Source organism: Petaurus breviceps, unplaced genomic scaffold, assembly GCF_028583685.1.
Source record: "Petaurus breviceps papuanus isolate PSGF00001 unplaced genomic scaffold, PetGlider_PUasm1.0 171, whole genome shotgun sequence".
Taxonomy (NCBI): Eukaryota; Metazoa; Chordata; class Mammalia; order Diprotodontia; family Petauridae; genus Petaurus; species Petaurus breviceps.
In genome coordinates, this window is record NW_027185754.1 from 22872688 (window position 1) to 22899549 (window position 26862).

General features: G+C 38.2%; 1 protein-coding gene and 1 non-coding gene across 3 annotated transcripts in view; one reads left to right on the forward strand and one right to left on the reverse strand.

Moving 5' to 3' along the window:
* The window catches only part of RALGPS1 (Ral GEF with PH domain and SH3 binding motif 1), a 624901-nt gene extending 611431 nt beyond the window's left edge, over positions 1-13470 (reverse strand). The window contains exon 1 of one of the 2 annotated variants that reach the window (XM_069082704.1): positions 13246-13470. The gene's annotated coding sequence lies outside the window, so the exon portion shown is untranslated. The remainder of the gene's footprint in view (positions 1-13245) is intronic. The other variant, XM_069082705.1, reaches the window with a different exon arrangement.
* Positions 13471-18820: 5350 nt separating this feature from the next.
* On the forward strand, positions 18821-18923 carry LOC138157319 (U6 spliceosomal RNA). Its single transcript, XR_011167357.1, has one exon. It is a non-coding gene; the product is annotated as a U6 spliceosomal RNA (small nuclear RNA).
* Positions 18924-26862: the final 7939 nt, after the last annotated feature.

The following is a 26862-nucleotide window of genomic DNA, read 5'->3' on the forward strand; positions in this document are numbered from 1 at the left end:
AAATAACTCATAGGGCAAAGGAAAGACATATCAGAGATATAACAGGCTCCACTATGACACCAATGATGGATTGCAAATAAGAAATAGTATATTTTTGTGCTCTTTAATAGATCCATAATCTCATTACTCTAAGCACTCATTCCTCCATAAGTGTTAGTAGCTTAAAATGGCACTAAGATTTTTGGAACACCCTAAAAATCACAACCCCTTCATGCCTTTTTGGTCTATACAATTGTTATCTATGTCTGTAAGGACCTCAGTAGCCTCTTCACCTCATTAAGGGCTGCAACCTGCATCTGTGAAAGGAGGACTGTCATTAATGAGATTGCAGATTTCTCAAAGTTCCAAAGTAATTTGAACAAAAAAAGATCTTGCAATCTAAACAAAAATACACCAATGATATCATGAAATGCCTTGATAGTTAAAGCATTAGATAAATATAGAGAGAGAAATTTTGTTCAATTACATCATCAGAGGAATTCCTTAGAGACAATGAAAGTGTTCCAAATGCTCCTGTTTGCAGATTTTATTTTTTGCATCAAATCCTAGAACACTATTAGGGACTCCTTAATGAGATCTGTTGTTACTGTAACAAAAAAAAACTAGCCTAGTTATCTACTCATGAAAACAAAGTGGATAAAAAATGTGTATAGTACAGATTTTAGCATGTAGTTGGGCTGGAAGTCCATTGAGTTAATCAGTATCTTAGACAGGTCTCTCAGGCAAAACATAAGCTAAATCCAGAATTACATAGATGAAGAAAATTTAGTCACACTGGGAAAATCGTGCAATTCTTTCAATGATCCCAAGCTGTTCCCTACTAAAGAGCCCATGTTTCTATACTATATGGCTGTGAATCATGACCCCCTTATGGATCAAAATTGCAGATGACCAAAAGAGCAATAGAAAGACACATGGTGGTATAAATAGTGTAGTTTATACTACCAATGATGTCTTGTGCACAAGAAATTGAATAAAAGACATGAAGAATATTTATATAAAACATATAACATGTGTACATATACACATGTGTGTTTGTGAATATACATATATGCATATGCTTATACATATGCATATATACAAATATATAACTGGAAAAGGAAATGGCCTGATCATATAGTAAGAATAAGCTATAGTAGAAAGACAACCTAAGAAGGATAAAAAAGTCTAAAGGAAGACCTCAAGCATGTTTGGTAGTGGGCTTCAGGTCATTTGTTCATGGTCATTTGTTGGGGAGTGTTATAGATAGGAACTTTGTTTAGGTATGGTTTGGATTAAATGGCCTTACATACAGGCTGGATTAAATTGTCTTTGAGGTCCCTTCAAGCCCTATGATTCTGAATTTTAACTGCATATAGACATATCTGATCAGAAAACTGCCACGTTCTACAATGATTACGATATCTTTGAAGTTTAACAAATGATAGGCCTAGGCCTTACAATGATCTAAATGTCTCTATCTCATAGTTTCAACCTGGCTACACTTTTTTCACAATTCATCATCTTCATTTGTAATCTCAAAGGCAAAAACCCAGAAAAATGGATCCATTATTCAAAAGCCTTTCTCCAATGAAAACTTACTTCAAAACCCACTCGTTATGCCAATAAGTGATGGCTCTGTATCAGGCATCCACAGGGACATGTGGGCTACTGCACTCCAATTACCTATTTTGGAAAAACTAGCATTGGGAATGATGAAACACCAAAAGCATCTTAGAAACAAAAGTCTAGTATTTTCCAGTTAAATTTGTTACTCCATAAGAGGAACTGGAACTATGAGAATTTAAACCATGTCCTGATGTACCTTGCCAAGTACTTTTTATTTGTTTTTCTTTTTTACAACTCATTTGTTTACAGCAACAACAAGAAATTCATTCCGTAGGTTCAGAAGTGTAGAGAAAGCTCAAATTCCCTTGACCTAGTTATCAGGCTCAAACAAGAGCAAATGAGAATTAATGTGGTTCTACCAAATTAGAATTTAATCAAATTCATTATACTCTCCTCATCCTTAATAAGAACATTTTCAAAGAATCTCTTAAACACTAAGGTTACAGGAATTTTAATTTTGTTTTGAATACCCAAGTAATTAATTGTCTTAACTGTGTAATAAAAAAAAAAAAGCCTAAAGAAGAGAATACCATGATGTTTGATGATTGCTCTCATTTGAATCCAATAATTAGGTCAAGGGAATATTAGCTTTCTGTACATTTCCAAAAGAAGTAAAAGTTTATTTCTTAAATATTTAAAATGACCTGTGGTTTCATTGGTGTGGGGCACTCCTTCCACCAGTGAAATTGGCATACAGTCTTGGAAAGTTGCTATGGAAAAAAAATTGTCACCCTGAGGACAACCTGGTGATAAGCCAAACCTCTCCAAAGCAGGCTAGTTTGTTGTTCAGAGGACAAAGTTCATTATCAGTCCTGGACTCAAGGCTTTGTCAGCTTGGTAGAAACTGATGGAAACTAAGTTCTGCTGAAATAGACTATGAGAACCCAGGGTCGCTCCCCAAGCTATAAGAAAGTCACCAGGAGATGCCCTAAATGGGGGAGGGGGAGTTTATTTAACTGTAAAAATAATACTCTCACATTTCAATAACACTTTATGGTTTACAAAACGCTTTCCTCACAGAAATTCTATGAAGTACATAAGTCAAGGATCACTGTTTCCTATGTTAAGAATTGGGAAATTGAGACTTAGAGAATTGAAGTAACTTACTCAGGTTTATTCGAACAAGGAATAATGAAATTGAAAAATGCCTTGAAAAATGGTTTCCTTGACTTCAGGGAGACCCCAACTAAACAATTCTGAAAATAAGAATCTAAGACATGGGAAATAAGAGCTATAAGCAACTTCAGTGATATATGAGGAGAGTATAATTAACACAATCCAACCTCCCATAGTAGGGGGAAATTTGTATTAGTACAATCTAAGTGTATTTTTCTTAGCAGATACTTGCTAACTGCATTCCCATTAACTACAAAATATTTCTACCTGCCTCCTATATTCCCCATCCCTCATGTGCGGTAAGGGTTGAGATTCCCAGTTTAAAACCATTAAACTGTTAAGGTTAATATAACATCTTTATAAAATAAGTTTCAGAAAATTACTGCAGATATTTGAAGAGAGAAAAAAACACACTACACAAAAACAGTTAATGATTCTCCTGCCCCTAAAAAATATTAAGTGTTCCCCAAAGGGACATTGCCATCACAATTAATAAAGTAAACCTACTGGGGGGGAAGAACCTGAAAGGTTTTTAGAAATAATTTTTTATTATCTGATATTTTCAATTATTTCTGTTGCACTGTATTCTCACTTTACAATTACCTGAGAAGGGGAGGAGATATAACCAGGGCTATGTATGACTGATATGTGAAAGAAGGAAAGATATTGCATTCTTAAAAATCATAGATATTTCTGATGAAAAATCAGTAATCTTTATAAGAATAGTCTATACATTTATCCAGGGCATCCCTCATGAAAATGAAAAAAAGGAAATTATCTGGCTTTTATAAACATCATTCTATAGAAGACCACATCTTTACAGCCATGAAATTTATACAGAAGGGCAGAAAATACAAGATCCCACTGTTTGTTGTTTGCTGACTATGAGAAAGCATTTGATTTGGTTGTCCTCCAAAAAGGTGTCTCCCATGTTATATTACCATCATAAAAGATTATTCCTCAATAGAAATAACTTCATTCTACAATACTCTGTTTTATGATTTAATAGACATGTTCTTCCTAAAGGTGTTTATCATTGTCATGGAAGATATTCAGCACAGAGTTCAAATGGAAGAGGGTTTCCTATGGGCAGTGGGGTCCTCTGGCAGCTCCCATTTACAGTTTAGATTAGACTGACTGCACAAGACTACAAAATATTTCAGAACTTCTTAATGAGTTCTAGAATAAACTCGAATTCAACTTTAAAAACTACACAGTGGAAAAGAATATCTATTGACCAGACTATGATATACAAGTTGGATAGCTAGTCCATAGTGCTTGATCATCAGTATAAGTATATCTTGAACAGATACTATGGACTGACATTGAACTGTGCCCAGAAATTAGGAAGAAGGGAGCATGCTAGACTGCGTTTGGGAATGGCACAGCATTTTCAATGACCTCATGCTTCTCTCTTAAACAAAAAGCCATCTTTTTAAGCACCAACATTGTCCTGATGATGCTGTAATGAATCATAGAATACAACAATCTTGGAGGAATCAAAATTGATGGTCTTCCAAAGGGCAATGGATAGACACATGGTGATTACAGTCTGCAACAATGATGAATTCCGCATAAAGAATAGCATAAGATAAGAAAATGTTGAGATGTATGTTGAGAAAAGGAAGTAGACTGGTTGTTAGTAGGAGTAAGGGATGAGACAGGGACTGTGTATGTTGTGTTGATTCCTACAGAGTATCTCAAGTTCTAGAAGAAAAACCTAGTATATGTAATGGATTTTAGGGGATTCATAGAAGGACATGGACAAGAATCCCATATGATAAGAAGCTGTGATAGAATTTGTGGAGAGAATGCCTACATCAATGAGATCATAAATTTCTTGAGGAGACTGAAGCATATCAGTTTGCCTAGAGAAGCTTAGCTGATCATGAACTGATCATGGATGAGAAATAAAAAGAAAGACTTCAAGTACTACTCTGGTAGCCACAAAATATTAAGAGTCACAGAAAGGCATATTGTATATTGTATATTGGGTGGATCTTCCACAGAGGATCCATAAAACGATCATATAGCTGAACACGGTAGCACATGCCTATAATCCTTGCTACTAGAAAGGCTGAGGCTGGTGGACTGCCCGAGTTCAGAAGTTTGGAGCAACTAATCAGGTATCTAAACTAAGTTTGGCATGCAATGAGACCCTGGGTATTGGGGTGGGGGTGATAGGATACAAGGCTGCATAAACAATTGTGAACCAGTCTAGGTGAGAAAAGGAGCAGGTCAGAACTTCCATGCTGACCCAAGTGGTACCAAGTCCATGAGTGGCCCCTATACTAGCCTGGATAAGTTAAGGAGACCCAGCCATAGAGAGGGAAAAAAGTATTAGTAAACTATAAAGTAACTCGGATAGTTTGTGATCTATACTTGTAGACAGAGCATTCATATGCTACATTAATTCACATTATCATAAGCTGACTAGTTAGTTCCACCACAGCCTTGTTGTCGACATTAAATGACAACAAAGCTAGCAGATCTAGCTAGTAATACATTGCATGAAAAATTAGGATCCAGGATATATTAGAACAATGAGTCAAAGGTAATAAGTCCAAAGTTAGTGTACACTTGAGCTTTTTAAAAAATGACCTGCACATGTATAGGATGGGTAAAATATGCTACACAGTGTGTAAAAAACACCTGGAGGATCAATATGAGTAATTAATGGGATATGGTGGCCAAAAACCCCATAGTAATCTTGGCCTACATTAACAAAGGCATAATAATATCCAGAGAAAGAGAATATTTGTCCTCTTCCCTCATTAGATGGCATCTGCAGGACTGAATTAAACACTGTCACATTTTATAAAATACACTGAAAAAAATTCCATGTCCAAATAAGGGCAAGAAGGCTGACAGGACTGGAAACCACACCATATTAAAATCAATTGAAATCACAGGGTATATTTTGCCTGAATATGTGAAGGCTTTAGGGAAACATGATAGTTGTCTTCAAACATCTGAAGAGCTGTCATCTAGAAAAAGAGATTATACTTGTTTTGCACAACATGAGAAGGCAGAACTTGAACCAGTGGATGAGAGTGGTAGAAAAGCAGACTTTAGCTTGATACAAGGAAAACATTTCCTTAAACTGTCCAAAATCAAATAGTTCAGACAAGGAGAGAGACACAGCTCTTCAAAGGGGGAATGAATCATGACTTTTCAGGGATGTTAGAAGTACTGGTATTCTTTCTTAAGTACAGGTTGGACAAGATGTCTGTCAATCCTCCCTTCTACTTAAGTCCTCCTCTGATGCCTCATAATAGCACAGTAGTGATGTCTCAAAAGCTACGTCAATAGAGCACAAACTTTAATAGGCCCTACACCAACCTAGAAAAGGCAGCTCAGTGGTTTGGTAGATAGAGCATTGGACCTGGAGGCAAGAAGAACAGAATTCAAATCTAGCTTCAGAAATTTACTAGCTTTGTGACCCTCACAGGTCACTTAATCTCTGTTTGCATTAATCCACAGGAGAAGGAAATGGGAAAACACTCCAATATCTTTGCCAAAAAGCAAAACCTCATACAGGATCACAAAGAGTTAGACAGGGCTAAGTGGCTCAATAACAACAATACCAATAAAATCATAGGTCCAGTCCCTATACATATTCCATTTTACAATCAGGATAACAAAAGAAAAAATATACTAAAATTCTTGATGTTTAAATGGGAAGGCCTATAGTTTACAAACCACATCTTCAACACAAACTCTTCCAAGGAAGCACTGGAATGTGCCATTAACTATTATATAAATAAACTCTGAATGACTGCAATAGCCAAAGAGAGATGTTTATAATATTCTGATCAGAGAACCAATCAAAGATGGAATTACAAAGAACAGAGGGCAAGAAGTTTGAACTTGAAGTTTAACACTGCAATTTATTAACTGTGTGATCTTAGGAAGATTATTTCACCCTCTGGCTCTGAGTTTCATTTGCAAAACAACTATAATATATAATCATAATTATTATACATAATAAATTATATTTTATATAACTATAATTATTACATATTATGTAATATATAATAATATCATAGCATATAAAATATCCCTACCATTACTCCAACTCTTGACACAGCCCAGCTAGCTCCTGACCTTTCCTTCCACTACACAAGCACTCAAGGTTTTGACTTTAATACCACATTTATCTCCTGTTCGCCATCCTTAAAATACTCATGTATATATCTTCATATATTAGCTATATATTTGAGATCCTTGAGGCAAGGGGCTATAGCTTATCTAAACTTTATATCCCCCTAGTACCAAAGACAGTGCTCTACAACACAGATGTCAAAGACTCAGCCCACAGGCAGGAGTGCTGCCATAACCAGATTAAAATGTAATTGGGAAATATTTAACAAAAGGAAGATACAATGAAACACAGATAATGTTAATATGTCATTTTCTAAGTCAGTATGCACCCTCAGGAATTCTCACTAGGGGCACCCGTTTCTATTTGTTTAACATCACACTGCTTTATACACAGCAGAGGTCAACAAAAATTTGTGAGATTCAATTACAATTCAACATTGTCACAGGTCAGTTGTCTTTTAAGTGAAATAGAAAAAAAAACTGTACTACAGGCAAGAACAAGTCAGGAGGGCTTAAAAATGTCAGGCATACACAACCCACAACCAACATCTGGCCTAAGGCCCAAAGGCAACAGAGGAGAAAAATTTCAAAGGAATTCCAGGAGGCTCATTTTTGTCCAGGTGATGGTTAAATATGAATGTGTCTTCATCAACATCAACCCCTCCCATCCCAATTTCTCTTCTCATTCCTTCTGTCCCACCTGGCTCCTCTTAGGCTGCCCTCAAGTGCCCCAGACTGTAAAATAATCCTCCTTAAATCAAGTCACTTTTACTTTGTGGACCTCAGGTTCCTCCTCCACAAAACTAGGATAATGTTCGCTTCTAACAAGATGGGTTGTGCCAACCTCTCAGTGCCCCCAGACAACTCTCTAAGACTAGGTTGTATGCATTGGCAGAGGCAATTTACTTGCAGGGAATTCCCTACACGAATGGAATCCCAGCCCTGGAATGATAATACAGCTTGCATTACCTACCTCAAAGGGCTGGTCTAAGGAAGCCCTTTATAAACTATAAAACCCCACATTTGAGCTATTATCTTTAAGGTTTCTTTTAGGTATAAGGTATGACTCACTAACCCCTCCCCCACCTTCCTTCAAGGGTTTATCTCCCACAGAAAACAATGAGCATTTGATTGAATCCATTCACAATGAGGTATGACTGATTGCTAGGTTTTCTGCCTACCTGAGGCTCACAGATTTTGAACTGGAAAAGACTGCAGACAACCTTGTAATCCAACCTCCCACACCCTCACTTTACTGATTAGCAAACTAGGACCCAGACAGGTTAACTGGCTTGCCCAAAGTCACACAGGCAGAAAAATGGCAGATCTAGAATTCAAAGCCATGTCCTCAGATTCCAAATAATAGAGGAACTTGTTGATAAGTTGGCAAAAGGAGCTGAAAATTGTGGAAAAGCAGATTTCAAATCGTTGTGAGAAAAAACTCATAAGAATTAGAGTTGTTCCCATCATTCTTGGTATCTCCACTCACACCAAAATTCCTGTAGTTCAGTTCCTAATCTCCTCTGGCCCAGACTGCTGTAATAGCCCCTTAATTGGTCCCTTATCAAGTCTCCCCTGTCCAGTCCTGCTTCCTCACAACTGCCAAATTCACTCCCCAGCTTAAAAAGGTACAGTACCTCCCCATTCATTGTTTCTAGGATAGAATACAAATTCCTCTTTGGGGGGGGGGAGCATTTCAGGTTGGACCCTTTGAAATCTGGGTCCAACCTACCTTTCCAGGGTTATTAAATATTACATCCTTTCATGTACACTTCATTTCATGCCTGGAATGCATTCCCTCTTCACAATAGCCTCAATATCTCTGCCTTGAAGAATCTCTGGTTTCTTTCAAAAGTCAACCACCACATACATGAATTGTTTCTCAGTACCTCCCTAGCTGTACCTGCCATCCCCAAATTACCTTGCATATATTTTGTACTTAACATATGTACATATTGTTTTCCCCAAAGTATATGAGTTATATTTTGCTTGATCTCATCAGCTCCCATGGATTTGTTAACCATCTCTTATATAGAAAATTCCTAGATTTGTTTATCCAGCCCCAACCTCTCTCCTGACCTCCAGTCTCCCATTTCCAACTGCCTATTGGACATCTCTAACTGAATATCCCACACACATCTTAAATGCAACATGTATGAGACTGAACTCATTATCCTTCCACTGAAAAACCTTCTGCTCTTCTAACTTCCCTATTATTTTTAGGGCAGTACTATTCGCCCAGTCACCCCAACTGGCAACCTAGGTGTCGTTATCCTCTCCTCTTCATGCTTTTACCCCTTCCTTTCCCAATCTGTTGCCAAGTCCCTATTCTGCCTTCACAACATATTTTGTATATTCCCCTTCTCTTCTCCAACACTGCCACCACCCTGGTATAGGTCCTCATCACCTAATATCTGTACTATTGAAATAGTCTGCCAGTTGGTCTCCTTGCCTCAAATCACCACACACTAGTACCATCCTCCCTGCAGCTCTCAATGTTATCTTCTTAAAGTTTAGACTTGATGGGCATTCCCCTATTCAATAAACTCCAAGGGCTCCCCTTTGCCTCTAGGATCAAATATAAAATACTCTGTTTGGTTTTTAAAGTCTTTCATAATGTGGCCTCTTCCTACCTTTCCAGGCTTCTCACACTTTACTCTGATCCATGTACTCTACAATCCAGAAATACTGGTCTTCTTGCTATTCCTCCAATAAGACACTCTGTCTCCTGAACCAGGAATTTTCACTGGCTGTCCCCCAAGCCTGGAATGCTTTCTTTCTCCTCAACCTGACTCCTACCTAGCTTCCCTGCCTTCCTTCGGGTCTTAACTAAAATCTCACCTTCAGCAATAAGTTTTTTCCAGTCCATTTTAATGCTAGTGCTTCACTCTCTCAGGTCAGATATCAGGATCACCTCAAAATTCTTATGTGTGTGTATTATGTATGTATTATTACGTATGTGTGTACATGTGTATATATATATATACATACACACATATGTATATCATTTTGTGTATATAAAACTGTGTGTATACATATATGCATATGTGTATTATACATACATATACACACACACACAGTTTGTTCATAGTTTTTGCACATTATCTTCCCCATCAGACTATGAGCTCCTTGAGGACAAAAAGTGTTTTGCCTTTATTTGTAACCCTAGCACTTAGTCCAGTCCCTGGCACATAAGTTTTTGATGAATGCTTGTTGATTTTATTCAAACTTGAAGACAAAGATTGTTTTGTTTTCACCTTTATGTCCCATGGCGCAAAGAGGTCTTTCAATAAATGTTTTTCAATTGGTTGTTCCAAGAGTGCACATGGAGTCTCACAAAATAATAGCTCCCTATCCATGGTGGTGTTCAAGGGGAAATTGAATGACCATTGTGAGTGACATAAATTGTGATTCCTTTTCAGGCACAGGCTGGATTAGATACCCCTTCCCAACCAGGCCTCTTCTCTCAAAGACTCTGTGAGTCTACCTAATCTATGGCATCTTCTAATCCTAAATATCTAAAAGTTCATGAATGTCCCAGGAAGATATTTTTGAAAATAAGGTCTTTCCTGTGGCATCTTTCAACATGCCCTAGCCCCTCTAAAAAAAATAAAACCTTTTTCTTCTGGCCTATGACATGTGACTTCTTAGTGTCAGGTGCTAACAGTCGTCACAGATATCAAAACCAGTTTTCTATAGATGAAGTTCCCTGATATCTGGATAAAGTTTCTATAGTCTTTCCAGTTTCAACCAGCTCCTACTCTCAATCCAGGCTGAACTATGTTCTGAGGTAAGTTCCTCTGTTTACCCAAATAACTGCTTCTCAAATCATCCTCATCATAATCATCCTCTTCATCATCATTGGCACCTTACCATAGAACTCCTGCATCCGATACAGTGCTGGGCTTTACCATCACGTGAATAATTAAAATGCCTGGAGATCAAGTATAGCCAGATGCAACTTAAGCTAAATTTCTATGACAGTCCCTGGGCAGATAGACTCTGAATAGTCAAATACTGTTACCACTATCAGAGCAGCTGACCTTTGGGAATAGACATCAGGCCATTTGAACTTTGGGAATAGGAAGGCAATACCTGCTGCCAACCATGTTGTTATTTAGGACACCAGGCTCTCTCCAACTCTGTGGTAACCTGCAGTCAGTAGATAAATAAAAGAGAGACCCAGACTCTCAAGGCTCATATTCCTAAACTAATGCTTAAACTACACTATAGCTCACAGTCTTGAAAAGGAAAGCATACTACTCATGGCAGAGTAGTATGGCCCTAAAATGTACTTTTACATAAGCAGTTTCTCCATGCATTGTCTTCCCTCGTATTCTTAGGGACATATCTGTAGGAGTACACTATGAAGTAGATAAGGTCTTACATCTCCAGAATTTCCTTATTACACTAGTCACAAAGTCAGAGTCCATCCGGGCAACCTCAGAAAACAAGGCCAAAATATGTTATTTTAGAACTGAAAGGATCAAGCCTCTCACTTCTTTTGATATGGAAACTCCAAAAGGAAGGTACTTCCAAGGTCACACAAGCATGTTAGAGAGAAGGGAAGCTAGAATAGACTCCAAGTCTCCTGATACCCAGTATTCTCTCCACTACCAGACTGCTGCCTCTGTCTTTTTAGATTAAGAAAGGATATCAGCATTACTTTGTAATAAACACCTGGTGTGTGAAACCATCAAGGCAGTTTACCACGCTCAGCAGTAGCTGAGTAGCTACTCCTTGAATGCACAAATGCTTTTCTCATGTAACCACTGCTCTGTGCAAAAGCCAACATTTATAGCATTTAATGCTGTAAGGAACCTTAGCTATCATCTAGTCTGATGTTCTCACTTTTAGGTGAGAAATTAAATGACCTGCCTCAGTCACACAGAGTCATGATTCAAACCCTGATTCTTTGACTCCACTCTTCTTTCCACTCTACCACTTGCTTTCTCTTGGCTTCAGCCTCAACCTTATTTTGATCTAGGCCATCAGCAGGTGTCCTCCCACTCCAACCCTTGATTAGGCTCTTAACTATGCGGGGAGTTGCCAACCCAGAGGAAAGGGCGTCAGAAAAAAGCTACTTTCCATTTAAATGAAATCCATCTAAACACAGAATTTCAGGAATCATCACATTCTTAGCCCTTTGGGGGCTACCCTAGGTAGTAACTGGTAAGAAGTGCAGCAAAAACCTATACTACCTCATCCAGAAGCCCAGGGTATCTAGAATGCTAAAGGACAGGGTCATAAGGTTGACACCTGTGAACCCAAAGCTTGGTTCCCTCAAAGAAGTGCTCAGGAAATAAGGGATGCCTAAGTCCCTCTGCCAACTCACGACTGACATTCTAAAAAGTAGGACATAAGGATGCAAGAATGCTCAGTGGTCATGTATCTGATGCCCTTGCCCCATAACTTGATCATGGGCTTCCACCCACCATTTGTTGGCCCTCTCTCTCCAGGTCCCATCCCCTGTACCTACAGACTCCTCCTCTGCCCTCTGAACCTGTATCACCTGCTGAGCCTGCCTTTGTTATGTCTCTATGACTACAGTATTTAGAAATGGAAGGAACCCTGGAAATCTAGTCAACCCCTTCATTTTATACATGAGAAAAGGTTCAAAACAAGCTGAGTGACTTATCCAGGGTTACCCAGCTAGTAAGTAACAGAACCCAAAGACTAATGTTAAATCTAATGATCTTTCTGCTACACTACAAGCTAATAGGAATCCTGTATCTCCTGGTTCTCTGATCCTGAACCCCAAGGCTGCCCCCTAGACGTATAGGTTTCCTTGGGGTGCTTTTCCCACACTCTATCCTCTTCTTTATAAACTGAATGTCTCCTTCCTTCCATCCATATCACCTCCTCTACCTATAAGGTTCTCATTCCTCACTCCTTAGCCCTCACCTCCTCTACACCTATAGGCATCCTGCCCCATATTCCAGCAGGGCCCTCTCTGCACTTCTAGCTATCCCTCCTCCCCCACCTGTAGGACCCTCCCTCTTCCTACCCCCATAACCACGCTAGCCTGCACCCATAGAGCCTCTAACTATAGCAGCCCCACCCCCTGAACCTGTAGGGTCTCGTACCTCTAGCTGCCCAGCCCTCTACACCTGTAAGGCCCTCCCGTTCCTATTGCCAACCTGGCTCTTACACCTGTAGGCCCCTCCTGCTCTCATCGATATCCCACCCCCTGCTCCTGTAGGTCCGCCCTTGCTCTTATAGCCACCCACCCCTGAGATCCCCCCCCAGTACCCCCCGCCCCTCACGGCGAGAAGCCTCCTACACCCTTAGCCGCCCCGCCCCCTGCACCTGCGGTCCGGGCTCGCGCATGCCGGGCCCCGCCCCCTGCATCTCTCCTGCTCCTCTCTGCCGGCCCCACCCTGCCCCGCCCCGGGTTTAGCCAGGACTGAATCTCACCTCCCGGCTTTCCCCGCACTGGGCCCGGGGGCCGTTGTCAATGTCGGGGCAGCTGTCGTGGTCGGGGCCGCCGCAGTCTCGGCCGGTCACCTTGACACAGGCCGCAGCGGCCGCCGCCGCCTCCTCATGGCCACGCCGAGAGCAGCGGGCTGGCGGCAGCAGCGCCTGCAGCCAGAGATGGCTCGAGCCCGGTCAGAGCCCTACCCCGAGCCGCTGGAGCCGCGGGAGCAGAGCCGAAGCCCAAGCCCAGCCGCAGCGGGAAACGTCCGCTCCAGGGCCAGAACGACAAGATCGTCAGCCAATCCTTGCCCGCAGCTAGACATTCTCACCAACCATCTTAAAGAAGAGGCGGGGATAGGCAAATCATCCCTGCCGAGCCCCCAGTGCGCAACAGCAAGAGCTGCAAGCCAGTAAAGGGCCCAGGGGTGAGTGAGTGGGGCTGAGCTCTCCCCTCCTAGTGCATCCCCACGCCAGCCATCGCTTGGCACAGCTTGGAGGCTAGCCTGGCCCCCACTCTCTCCACCCAAAACAGCTCTACACTGATTCCTAGATCCCTCGGAGAGGCCTTGCACCCCTTACACCTCCTGGCCTGGCTTTGATTTAAATCAAATCAATTTTCTTTCCTACTTGGGATCAATTGAAGTCATAGCATGATAGAGTTGTAAGGAACCTTAGAGCATAAAATGTAAGAACTGGAAGACACTTTATAAATTACTTAGATGAGTTTGGCATAGGGGGTTGGGAGAGACTTGTCCAAGGTCACACGGAAAGTTCTTGGCATGATTGGAACTCCAACTGGCCTACACTCCTAGTCCAATGAAGATCAGTGTGGTGCAAGTTAAAGGGTACTGCACTTGAAGTCAGGAGAGAGCTGGGTTTAAATTCCGTTTCTAACAGTTCCTAACTACTTCTCTGAGCCTCGATTTCCTCTTCTGTAATAGGGAGATAATATCTCTAGAGACTCATAAGGTTGTCTTTCAGATCAAGTGAAAGGGGAGGGGGGGATGTGTAGAGAAGGGGGTCTGTAAACCTTAAAGTGCTATATAAATGTAAGCCATCATCATCGTTATTATTACACTATTCTGTTTTGCTCTTTCCTTTTTTAAAATGCATTTTATGTGACACATTCATTTTATATTATCTTCGCAATTCAGAGCTAAATCAGAGATTCTGAAGAATGTAATTAGTTAGAAGGGACCTTTAAAAACTGAACTAATATCCCCTTGCAAAAACAAAAACCCTTCTCCTCTCCTAATCTATTTCCATTGAAATCATCATTATCACCCAGACCCATAACCTTAAAGTCATCTTCAACTATTCCTTCTTCACAATCATTTGCCAAATCCTGATGATTCTACCTCCCAAATCTTTTGTGTCCATATCTTCCTTTCCCCTCATACAGTCAACATCCCTGTTTAGGTTATCATCACCTCTCATCTGGACTGTTATAATAGCTTCTGAACCTAGTCTCTTGCCTCCAGGCTCTCCCTTCTCCAATCTTCCTTTTAAAAAAATCACCCCTACTCTATCATATTAAAATGCAATAATCTGACAAAAAAAATATGTTTATGGACTGTTACATTAAAAATCTAATTACAGAGGATTGAAAAAACCTTACAATGACTATTTTCCCCTAAAGAAAGTTTTAATGAAAACAGCAATTAATATTTCTGACTTGATATCTACTGCCTTAAAATGTGGTTTTATACAAACACTATTTTTTTAATCTTTAGTACACAATGAATCACTTTTATTTAAGCTTGTAACCTAGTGGTCCAGGACAATGAATCAGATAGGGCAGTGATTTGATAAAGAGTTATGCCACCCATATTTGGGGGCCAACTATACACAAGTTTTCCTGCAGCATTCTTCTCAGGAATAATCAAAAGTAAGGAACACTGAACCCCTACCATATTCAAAACTAAGATTTTGTCCCCAAAGTTTAATTCTGATCCTGCTCTTAAGTTATAGAAAAAGGAATTCATGTGAGTGCAATGTTTTTCAAGTTTGATTTTTCTATTTTTAAGAGACAAGCCCAATTATTTCAGCTTTTACAACATACCGTTACATCATTAATGTGCCTAATACATGAATTGAACCAAGTCTACTGCTGTTTAAAAATGGTTGGTGACTCCCTATTCCTCTAATATAAAATACAAACCCCTTGACCTTCTATAATCTGGCTCAAACCTGCCTTTCAAGAGTTATTTCATTCTACTTCATGCACTCTATATTCCATCCAGGCATGACTTCTACCTCTTTCTAGATCTTGTCCTGTCCTCTCTCACCTCTGTCTGAAATGTAGTCCCTCCATGGCTACCTGTTGAAATTTTTCTCTTCATTCAAAACCAATTTCTCTGTAGGTGCATTCCCTAATTCTTGCTTTCAGCTAAAAGTGATTTCTTTTCCCCTCATATTTTCTCAGAAAGCTTCATCTGGATTGCTCCTTGTTTCCTATTCACTTGTATACATGGTATCTCCCATATTCAGCCTATAAATTGAATATTTCTTAAGAGAATATGTGGGGGTGGCCAGGTAGCACAGCCAGTAAGAGCACCGGCTCCAGTGTCGGGATGACCTGGAGATCGAATCCCGGGCTCAGACACTCAACACCACACCCAGAAATAACTGGCCATGTAACCTTGAGCAAGTTACTTAACCCCAATTGCTTAAAAAAAAAAGAGAGAGAGAGAATATGTGATCATTTATTCTTCCTCTGTATATTAAGAGCCTAGAACAGTGCCATCCACACATCCACACTTTTAATTGTTCTAATGTGTGTTGAATGAATCAATCAAGTCAAATCCATTAATCATATAGATAAGAAAATTAAGATCCAGAGAGAGGAAATGATTTGACTATAATTGTACTGTTAATGATAGCCAGTAGTAGCTTCCTGATTTCTAGTCTTTTACTGTATACTAGCCACTCTTATCATTTCATTTTTATAATTGATATATTTAAAGCTACATTTTATAGCAGAGATTTATTTTAATGCATTAGGAGTTTGGAGATAAATTGTGCAACCTCAGAAAATGGATGTGTGTAGTCCAGGGTTTTGTACAAAGCAGGTACAGGTACACCTGCTCAATAAGTGCTTGTTGATTTTTTTTTACAAACAATGAAATTCATTAGAAGTGAATTATCTCCAAATCAAAATGTTATTTATGGATATTTTAGGGATATTCTTGCTATAATGAATTAGGAGATCAGTGTTTCCTACATTTAACAACGGACATTTAATTTGTTTTATTTAACTAAAACAAGCTTATTTCTGATATTTCTCTTCTATAACATGCTTATAATTTTAGCAAAATAAGTTTCTGTAATTTTGAATTTTACTTATGACTATGAAATTGGGACAAATAATTGAATCAACTTCAAATCATATTAACATAAGATATTTGCAATACAGACCAAGATGAGAAGCTTGCACTGGTAAGAAAAAAATCATTTTCATCATTTTCCAGTTCCTTCAAGATTTCTTAATTAGGAAAAGCAATAATGGTAACTTACATTTCTATAGCACTTTAAGGTTTACAAAATGCTTTCCATCTGTGAGGTATGTGGTTCAATTATAATTATCCCTCTATGGCAAATAGAAAAATTGAAAGTCAGAGACATTAAGTGATTTGCCCATGAAGATCACACAGATAATAAATGTAAAAACAGGTGTTGATGCTCAGTTCTCCTGCCTCCAGATCCAGTCCTCTTTTTACTGTCATAAGTCTAAAGGAAGAAATTTTTTTTCCAGGCCTGCTATTGCAATTAACAAATTAATCTCTTCCCTAGTATTTAGAATATACATATTTTATGGTACTTTTCATATTCAGCATTGTATTATAGTTATTTCTATGCATATATTATCTCCCCATTCCTACTAAATTGAAAACCCCTTATAAGAAGAACCAGGTTTTGTTCTTCATTGTGTCTCTTGAAATGGTCATTACAATGTTTTGAGGAATATAAGCTCTTTGAGGGAAGGGAATGTATTGTTTTTGTCTCTGTAACCACAGCACCTGGCACACAGTAGATGCTAAATATATATTGGTCGATGGAGTTTTTTTTATCATAGGTGCTTCAGTAAATGTTTGTGAATTAATATTATTCAGAATTAAATCTAGATTCTTATGAACTCTATTAATCCAGCAACATGACATTTATTATAGTTGGCCTAATGATAAAATGCTAACTTCAGTTACTCTCAGGACTTAAATGGAAATTATTTTGTTTTTTCATGGATTGGTATGACCTACTAAGGATTGTATCATCTACTAAGCAAACCTACTGGTAATAAACTTCTCTGTGCTCAGCAAGGGTAGTCTTCAGAAAGCTGGCCCTGTCTGTCACCAGTACTGAATTTAAAGCAGTCCTCAAGAACTCAGCATCACCTCCATGTCACAAAGAGACATCAGATAAGGATTTTATGGAGGGACATTGTGAATATTGACAAGTAAATTATCTAAGATCATCACTTAGGCCTAGTGAATTCTGAACATAAAACTTTTGTAAAAGGTCACATGAATCTGTGTTCTCAAGCATGATACAATTAGAGATTATAATCTGTATTCCATGATATACTTAAGCATTATAGTTTTGTAGAATGTTAAAATTGAAAAGCATTAATGTGGTCCTTAGAAAAGATAGTAGTAAGCACCATGGATAGCACTTATAGAAAATCAGAGTACTGTAGTTGCCTGGTTCAGCACTAGAGAGCTGGATAGCAGCAGAGTAGGGCTGTAATGCACTGTCCATATGCCTGCAGGGTAGCATTTCTAGGGATGTTTTAAAATAAACATAAGAATGTAGATTTAAAGCTGTATGGAACCTCAGAAGTCAACTAGTTCTACTCCATTTTACATATTATGAAATAAGAGATTAAATGACTTGCCCTAGGACACAAAATAGTAAAGCCCAGAGTTGGAATGAGAACTCATTGCTCTAGCTACAAGTTCATTTCTTTTTCTGCTGCACAATCTTGATGAAAGGCAGTTACCAGCGCTGGTAGATTTGATTAGGCTGACCGACCTATTTGCCTTTAGGTAATTTAGGTTTAGGTAGAACAAAAGCCAGGAAAAAGTCTGGAGAAGGAAGGACAGCACTTTATGGTTTGAACTTCCTGAAGTAATTGGATCCTTATGCCTCTCCCCCAATGAGCTAAATCTTGGAAGGACAGCCAGAGAATTGTATATGCCTGTGTGCCTCTCCATAGTATCTGGTGTCCTGGTACATTCCCTACTTGGCAAAGAGTGATTGTTGCAGCAATGGTTAAGTACGTAGTGAGGGCTTTCAGAGACAACTTTAGCTATATTTATAATTTTTTTTAATGGTATGGCATGACAGAAGGGGAAAGGGAAGAAACCCTAGCAATGAAGATATCTAAAAGAGAAAATTCCAAAGGAGTGGAATTTCTTTCCAAAAGAAAAAAATCACAGATAGCACTAATACCAAAAATGGCAACCCAAAGGACATCAATAACTCCTGACTCCATGCCTACTTTCTTATCTTTATAAAATCTTTATGAAAATGGCCTGCACATGAAAAGCTGGTATCCTTAATAAAAGTGTGAAGATACTTGCTTTGACAGCATATATACTAAAATTGGAAAGATACAGACAAGATTAGTATGGCCCTGGCACAGAGATGACATGCAAATTTATGAAGCATTCCATATTTTTGGTAGACCTCCAACTCTGTCACTCTGAATCTGCAAAGCCTTCCACCTAATTGACAGTGGCTGGCAATAGCAACTTTCTACTAGAGTTCCACCCAGGGACAAGTCTGCAGTTGTGTTGCCTAGACCCAAACTAAGATCCAGATCCTGGAAAATCCAGGAGGACAGCAACCAGATCATCCTCTAGATCAGACAAATTATGATCTGCTGATAGCTTTCAGCTCTCTAGTTTGAAGTGCCCTTGTGACCCTTGAAGAAAACAGCACTCAATTCCAAGAAAATATTAAAATCAGGGTCCCAGATAATACAGACCAGTACCATACAGGGCCCTAATATTTCTTCCAGAAGTTCAGAGAGTCTGCCTCTAACACAAAGTCTGAATTGAGGAAGTAAGGCTAAAAGGATGATTTAACCAAAAGACTCCCCAAATAAAGAGATATCATGAGCCAGGGATTTCCCAGCAATTAACCCAGAAAAAGAGAATAATCCCAGAATACCTACAAGTATGTTGAAAAATATGGGTTGGTCACAAAGTCAACTAGAATCCTAGAAAAAATGAAACAAAAGTCTTGAAAATGATATTATGTGCTAGCCACCTCCTGAGAAAGAACTGATGGAGTCTGAATGCAAATCAAAGCATACTATTTTTTACTTTATTTTTTTTCTGGTCTGTGTTTTCTTTCACAGAATGACTAATATGGAAATATATTTTGCATGATCACTCATGTATGACCTTTATCAAATTGCTTAACATCTCACAGGGGAGAGAAGGAAGGGAAGAAGGGAGAGAATTTGAAACTCAAAATTTTTTAAATTAATGTTAAAAATTGTTTTTATGTGCAATTGGGAAAAATATTTTTTTAAAAAAGAAAATAATATAAGTGAAATTGAAATGCTAGAGAAAGGAATTAAAAAACAAATGAGAGCCTTAGAAGAAGGACTTGGAAGGCAAATAAAGTTTAGAACAAAAGGTATAAAATCTTCCCAAAGAAACAAATGCTTTGAGAGGGAGAGGAGCCAAGATGGTCAATTAGAGGAAACCCAGTTGAACTCTTTCGACATCCTCTTCCAAACAACTTTAAAATAACAACTCAAATCAAATTTTGGAGTGGCACAATCAATAAAAGGTCAGAGTGAGATATTTTTCTGCCCTAAGAAAGCTTAGGAAGTCAGCAGAAGTTTTTAGCACAAGGGTGGAAGTCTGTCCAGAGCCTACACACTCTTCAGAAGCAACAATGGCTACAACAGCAACAACTTTGGGAACTCAGCCCAGAGACAGTAAGGGAGGCAGACAATTGATCAGAAAGAGATTACAGAAGACCCTTTGCTGGAATTAGGTACAGCTGGTATTAATGGGCAATTCTGTTGATCCTCTGCAATTTTGAGTCACAGTTCCACGGTAGAGAGGAGAACTACTGGTCTGTTACAAGGTAGTAGAGGCCCTGGTTGCACTTCCAAGGCAAAGAGAGTGCTACTACTTGTGGCTGCAAGGAACCAGAGGTCCTTCCTGGGTAAAGACCAGAGCCCAGACCAGGAGAGCAGTGGCCACACCTCTCCCTGGATCACACCACCTTGGAAACACCAAGAACTTGCAGACCTCTGGAGCTAGTTATGAAAATAGCAGCACAAAAAAGCCTGAAGCTTGAGACAGTACCTCCCCACTTCCAGGTGAATAGAACTGAACTTCTAAAAAAGAATTTTATTGATATTATTTTTAATTTATGAAATAAAACAAGCATTTCCATAACATTAGAATTTTAAAAAGATAATTGCACACGAAACTGCAAATCTATTATGTACAACTTGCGATTCCTTTTAAATATATAATAAAATTATCATGCAGCTTTCTTTTATTCCTTCCCTCCCCCCACCACTCTAGAGATGGCTACCATTTGAAACAGTGTGTGTGTGTGTGTGTGTGTGTGTGTGTGTGTAAAATCATTCTATACGTACTTCTATTTATCAGTTATTTCTCTGGATGCAGATAGTGTTTTCCTTTGTAGGTCCTTCTTAGTTAATTTGCATATTTATAATAGTCAAAATGACATTCATTCAAAGTTATTCTTTTTTTTTTTTTTTTGCTTCTTGGAGGTCAGTTGGGGTTAAATGACTTGCCCAAAGTGACATGGCTAGTAAGTGTGTCAAGCATCTAAGGCCGGATTTAAACTCAGGTCTTCCTGACTCCGGGGCCGCTGCTCTATTCACTGTACCACCTAGCCACCTCCAAAGTTTTTCTTAAAACAATATTTCAGTTACTGTATTGTATATGCTCTACATATATATGCTCTAATTCAGTAATTACAATGTTCCCTTAGTTCTGCTCATTTTGCTCTTCATTACTCTGTGCAAGTCCACCCATATTTTTCTAAAATTAATGAGCTCATTTCTTATAGTACAGTAGTATTTTGTCATGATCATATACCATAACTTATTCAGCCTTTCCCCAATTGATGGCCTTCTCCACGATTTCCAGTTCTTTGCTACCACAAAGAGAAACGCTATAAATATCTTAGAATATATAGGTTCTTTTTTTCCCCTAATCATCTTTGTAAATATACCTACCATGTTTCTCCGATAATGAGACACTGTCTTATTAATTTTTTTTGGACAGAAAAACACCAGAGGGCTTATTTTCAGGGGAGGGCTTATTTTAATGAACATTGACAGCAATTTTAATAAACAGGTAAATGTGAACAAAAAAATGTACCTTTATTCAATAAGCAAATCACTGGGGAAGAACAGGATGATGTGCTCACTGCTGCAGCTCTGATTGGATGCAGCTCGGAGCACCGTGTGCGTTTCACCCGGGGGAGAGGGGGACAGTGCATACAGAGGGTACCGTAATGTAGCGTGTAGCGCAGGGGATCACCTTCATTACAGTAGCAATCTCAATAGGGCTTATTTTTGGGGGAGGGCTTATTTTAGAGGAATCTTACACAGTAAGGGGAGGGCTTATTTTGGGGATAGGTCTTATTATCGGGGAAACACGGTAGTAGTGGTATTGCTGGGTCAAAAGGTATAGGCATTTTAATAATTTTGGGGCATAATTCCAGATTGATCTCTAAAATGATTGGATCAGTTTACAGTTCCACCAGCCATGAACTGGTGTCCCAATTTTTCCACATCCCATCCAATACCTGTTGCTTTCCCCTTCAATCATTCTAGCCAATCTGATAGGTATAAAATGATATCTTAAGGTTATTTTAATGTGCATTTTTCTAATCAATAATGATTTGGAGCATTTTTATATGACCATAAATTGTTTTGATTTCATCAGAAAATTGTCTATTCATATCCTTTGACCATTTGTCAATTGGGGAATGACTCGTATTCTTATAGATTTGACAAAGTTCCTTATATATTTGAGATATGAGATTTTATCTGAGAAATTGTCTATAAAATTTTTCTCCCCATTTTCTGCTTTCCTCCTGATCTTGGCTACATTTGTTTATTGTACAAAATCTTTATAATTTAATGTAATCAAAATTATTCATTTCATGCCTCACTCTGCTCTCTATCTCTTGTTTATTCATAAATTGTTTGCCTAGCCATAAATCTGATAAGTAATATGTTCCATGTTCTTAAAATTTTTTGTAATATCTCTCTTTATATTTAGGTCTTGTATCCATTTTGACCTAATCTTGGTAAATGTAAGATATTGGTCTTTGCCCAATTTCTACCATACTGCTTTCCAGTTTTCCCAATAACTTTTACCAAATAATAAATTTAGGAATTCATATCCCAAACTCATATCCCAAAATCTTTAGTCTTTACATTTGTCAAATATGAGGTTACTATATTTATTCGCTGCTGCAAATTATATGTCTGCTTTGTTTCATTTATGTACCTTTCTATTTCTTGGCACCTATCAGGTAGTTTTAATACTTACTACGTTATGATATAGTTTAAAGTCTGGCACCACTAAGCCTCCTTCTTTTACATTTTTATTCTTCCAAGTTAATTTTATTATTATTTGCTCTAATTCAGTAAGATAATTTTTTGGTAATTTAATTGGGATAGCATTGAATATATAAATTAGTTTAGGTGAAAATATCATTTTTCTTACATTAGATCTACCTACCCATGAAAAAATAATACTTCTCCAATTATTTAAATCTAATTTTATTTATGCAAAAAGTTTTTTTTTATAATTTTGTTTATGTAGTTCCTGAGTTTGTTTTGACAGGTATACTCCCAGGTATTTTATAATGTTATTTTAAATGAGATATTTTATTTTAGAGTTATTTTAAATGAGATATCTCTCATTATCTCTTCTTGTAGGGTTATGTTTGTGATATACAGGAATGTTGATGATTTATATGGATTTAGTTTATATACTACTACTTTGCTAAAAAAAATTTTTTTTGCTAAAAACTATTATTATTTTGCAAGAGATAAAAAGACATAAATGCCAAAAGTGTTTGTTATTGTCACAATATTCTGCACAAAACCTAAATGCAATATAGATTTCCTATAAATGGTAAAATTCACCAGATGTTTCTGTTTTGACATAACATGATAATTTCATCAATGGTGAAATACTGAAAGGTCTTTCCAAGAAAAGTTCTCAAGAGAAAGAGACCTATTTATCCTTGCAGGTGAATAAAAATGATAAGCAGGCTATAACATATTGTTAGTAATGGTTTGTACATGAGAAGTGGTGTAAACAGTATCACCTGTAACATGAATGACCAAAAAGGGATTTGTAGGCCAGTAATGAGGGAGACCAGATTGTCAGTCCAGTGTTACACTAACATTCACAAAATATCAAGACCCACAAAAAGGATACTCTAAAGTGAAACTTTAATTTCTTCATTATTTTTACCAATAAAATTATATATATATGTATATATATACATATTTACCAATAAAAATTTTAAAACATGATCTTACTTCTCAATGACTCTTCTCCCTCAAAACAAACACCCAACAACTCCACCCATGTAACAAACATATGGGGTTTACCAAAACAATGCATTAGCCACCTTCAATCCCATTTAACAGATTTTTATTGGGCATCCACTATATGTCCCCCTCTCCAAACCAGGAGTTCACATATTACTAATTTTGTAGTTATATTGTGTATCACCTCTCATCTATAAAGAAGGAGGCATGTTTTACTAACAGTGCCCTGGAACTAAGATTGGTCACTGCATTGATGTGACCTCTGATGTCTTTCAGTGTTCTCCTTGACATCATTTTGGTCACTGTGCAAATTTTTCTCTTAGGCTAACCTCATTTATCATAAATTTCCTCAGGTTTCTCTGATGTCTTCACATTTGACATTCCTTACATTAAAATAATATTCCATTACATTTATATAATTTGTTTCAGTCATTCCACAATTGATAGACGCTTTTCTTTGTTTCTGGGTTTGTTTTGTTGTTATCACAAAAGTGTAGCTATAGTAGACACTTAAAAATGTTTGGTGGTTGATTGAGTGATTGAGTGAATGAGGAAGTTTTTTAAGGAGTGACATGATCATGGCTGGACATCAGGATGATTACTCAGGCAGTAGGATATCAAGAATCATTTGAGAGTAGATAGAGTAGAAACCCAAAGACCAGTTACAATAATACTATAATTGTGTAAGTAAGGGGAATTGAAAACCTGTATTCAAGTGATTGAACTGGAAATAAAAAGACAAAATATATTGCACGTATAGGAAAAAAAAGTGCAGCTATAAATTCATACATATAGAACATCTTCCTCAGCCTTTAATTTAAAGCTGTATTCCTAGTAGGGTATTATGACATATACAATTTAGTGATTTTTCACTAAACTATTAAGTATAATTCCAATTTACCTTCCAGGATTGTTGGACCAAATCACATCTCTATAAACAGTGTATTAGTATGCCCTATCTTCCCACAGACCCTACAATATTTGCCATACTCATCTTTTCTTGTCTTTATCTGTCTGATGGGTGTGAACTGAAACCTCAGTGATGTTTTAATTAGCATTTCTCTTATTAGTGATTTGGAGCATTATTGCATATGGTTGAACTCTTGAAAATTGTCTATATCCTTTCACTACTTATCTGTAAGTAAATAGCATTTGTTCTTATAGATTTGTACCAATTCCTATCAGAAATATTAGTGTGAAGTGTTTTTCCCTGGTTTAACAGGTTTTTCATTGTGACTACCTTGACTATGTTTATGAAAGAACTTTTAAAATATTATGTAACCAAAAATGTCTTTTATCTTTTACAAAGACCTCAAGCTCCTCATTTCCAACCATAATTGTGAAAGCTATCTCCTTACATTGTCCTCTTATTATTTTTTGTACTACCCCTTACCTTGATAAGGCTTCAAGATGTACCTGTAAGGACTTCCTACAAAGGACTGATACAAAAGAGGTTACTTTTTTTGGTTTATTAATGCCTCCACATGGATTCTTCCAGGAAAATCTCTGAAGCAAAATTTGGGTCATAGGATCATAAATTTAGAGCTGCAAGAGACTTAGAAGGCCATCTAGTCCAAACAGATAAATCCAAGCAGATAACATCTTTTACAGTCATTTTACATAAAGGGAAACAGAGGCCCACAACAATTAAACGACTTGCCCAAAGTCATAGAGACATTAAGTACCAGAGGTGAGAGCTGAATATAAGTACTCTGCCACTAGAGCCACTATGGTTTCCACTATTTGTTATTTGCTTAAGATTTTCCTAAAGCCTGGTAAAAAGGCTGCCTCCCACAGTGATGCTGAATGTATAATAGAGGCATTGGTACAGGACACCCTTTATTTCCTCTACAATAAAAATTACATAAGAGGCACTCAAAGGCACACACGAAAAAGTAGAGGATACATTTGGATAGCCCATAGGACATATTGTATTGCCCCAAAACGTAAAGACCCTTTGTGGGGCTGCAGAACAGTTAGTTCATCTTCGTTGTAAATCTTCACCAAGACACTCACAGCAATTGTTATGGAAGAGAGGCAAGTTCCAGATCTCCTTGGCCTTTATTTCATGGTTCCAGTCCTCCAGCTTCAGGGCAATGCTATCAACCATAACCTCTGCAATGTCCTTGTGAAATTCTTTTTCTGGGGAGCTGGCATTCAAGGTGGATGTCCACCTTGGACCATTTCTAGTTTTTGATTTGTGCTTGGGAAAGGAAACAGAAAGGCAAAAGGCAGTCAGGAAGACAGTATACCAGAAACTAAAACCTCCAGCTCCAGTTTTAAAAGTTTTTAAAGCTCTGTTTTAAGCCATCATTGCTGCTAGGGAGAGAGGGGTGAGGGTATGAGAAATATCCCCCCTCCCATCTTTGCTGGATGTATAAATGAGCAAAAGAATGGGGAAAAGACCCCAAAAGGAGATGGAGATGTTTCTATAGCTCACTCTTATAGACCTTGGAGTGGGGAGATTCCTCTGACAAGAATCCAACCTCCTCCACACCCAGTGGCCAATCATCAAGATACTCTTCTTCACTGTGTGCTCACCTCAGTGGACAGGTCCCTAAGCAAGGGACCCATGAGCACATCCAGCTCCATGAACAGGCACTTCCTTCTGTTTGTGCTTTGTTTTAGTTTTTTTTTTTTTTTGCTTTTTGCTTTTTTGGAGGGGGGAAGGCAGGGCTACTGGGGTTAAGTGACTTGCCCAAGGTCACATGGCTAGTAAGTGTTAAGTGTCTGAGGCTACATTTGAACTCAGGTCCTCCTGACTCCAGGGCCAGTGCTGTATTTACTGCACCACCTAGCCACCCAGAGGTATCTCCTTCTGATAAAAGTCCATGACCTATAATCTCATCAAGTGGATTTGGGAGAATTATCAAATGGAGCAGAGTTTCTCCTGATCACTCTTGCTACAGATGTGACCTTTTATATGTAGGTCATGTATCCATTTTGAGATTATTATAATTTGTGGTAAAAGATGCTGTGCTGAAACTAATTTTTGCCAGAATTCTCTCCAGTTTTCCCAACAGTTCTTGTCAAATAAG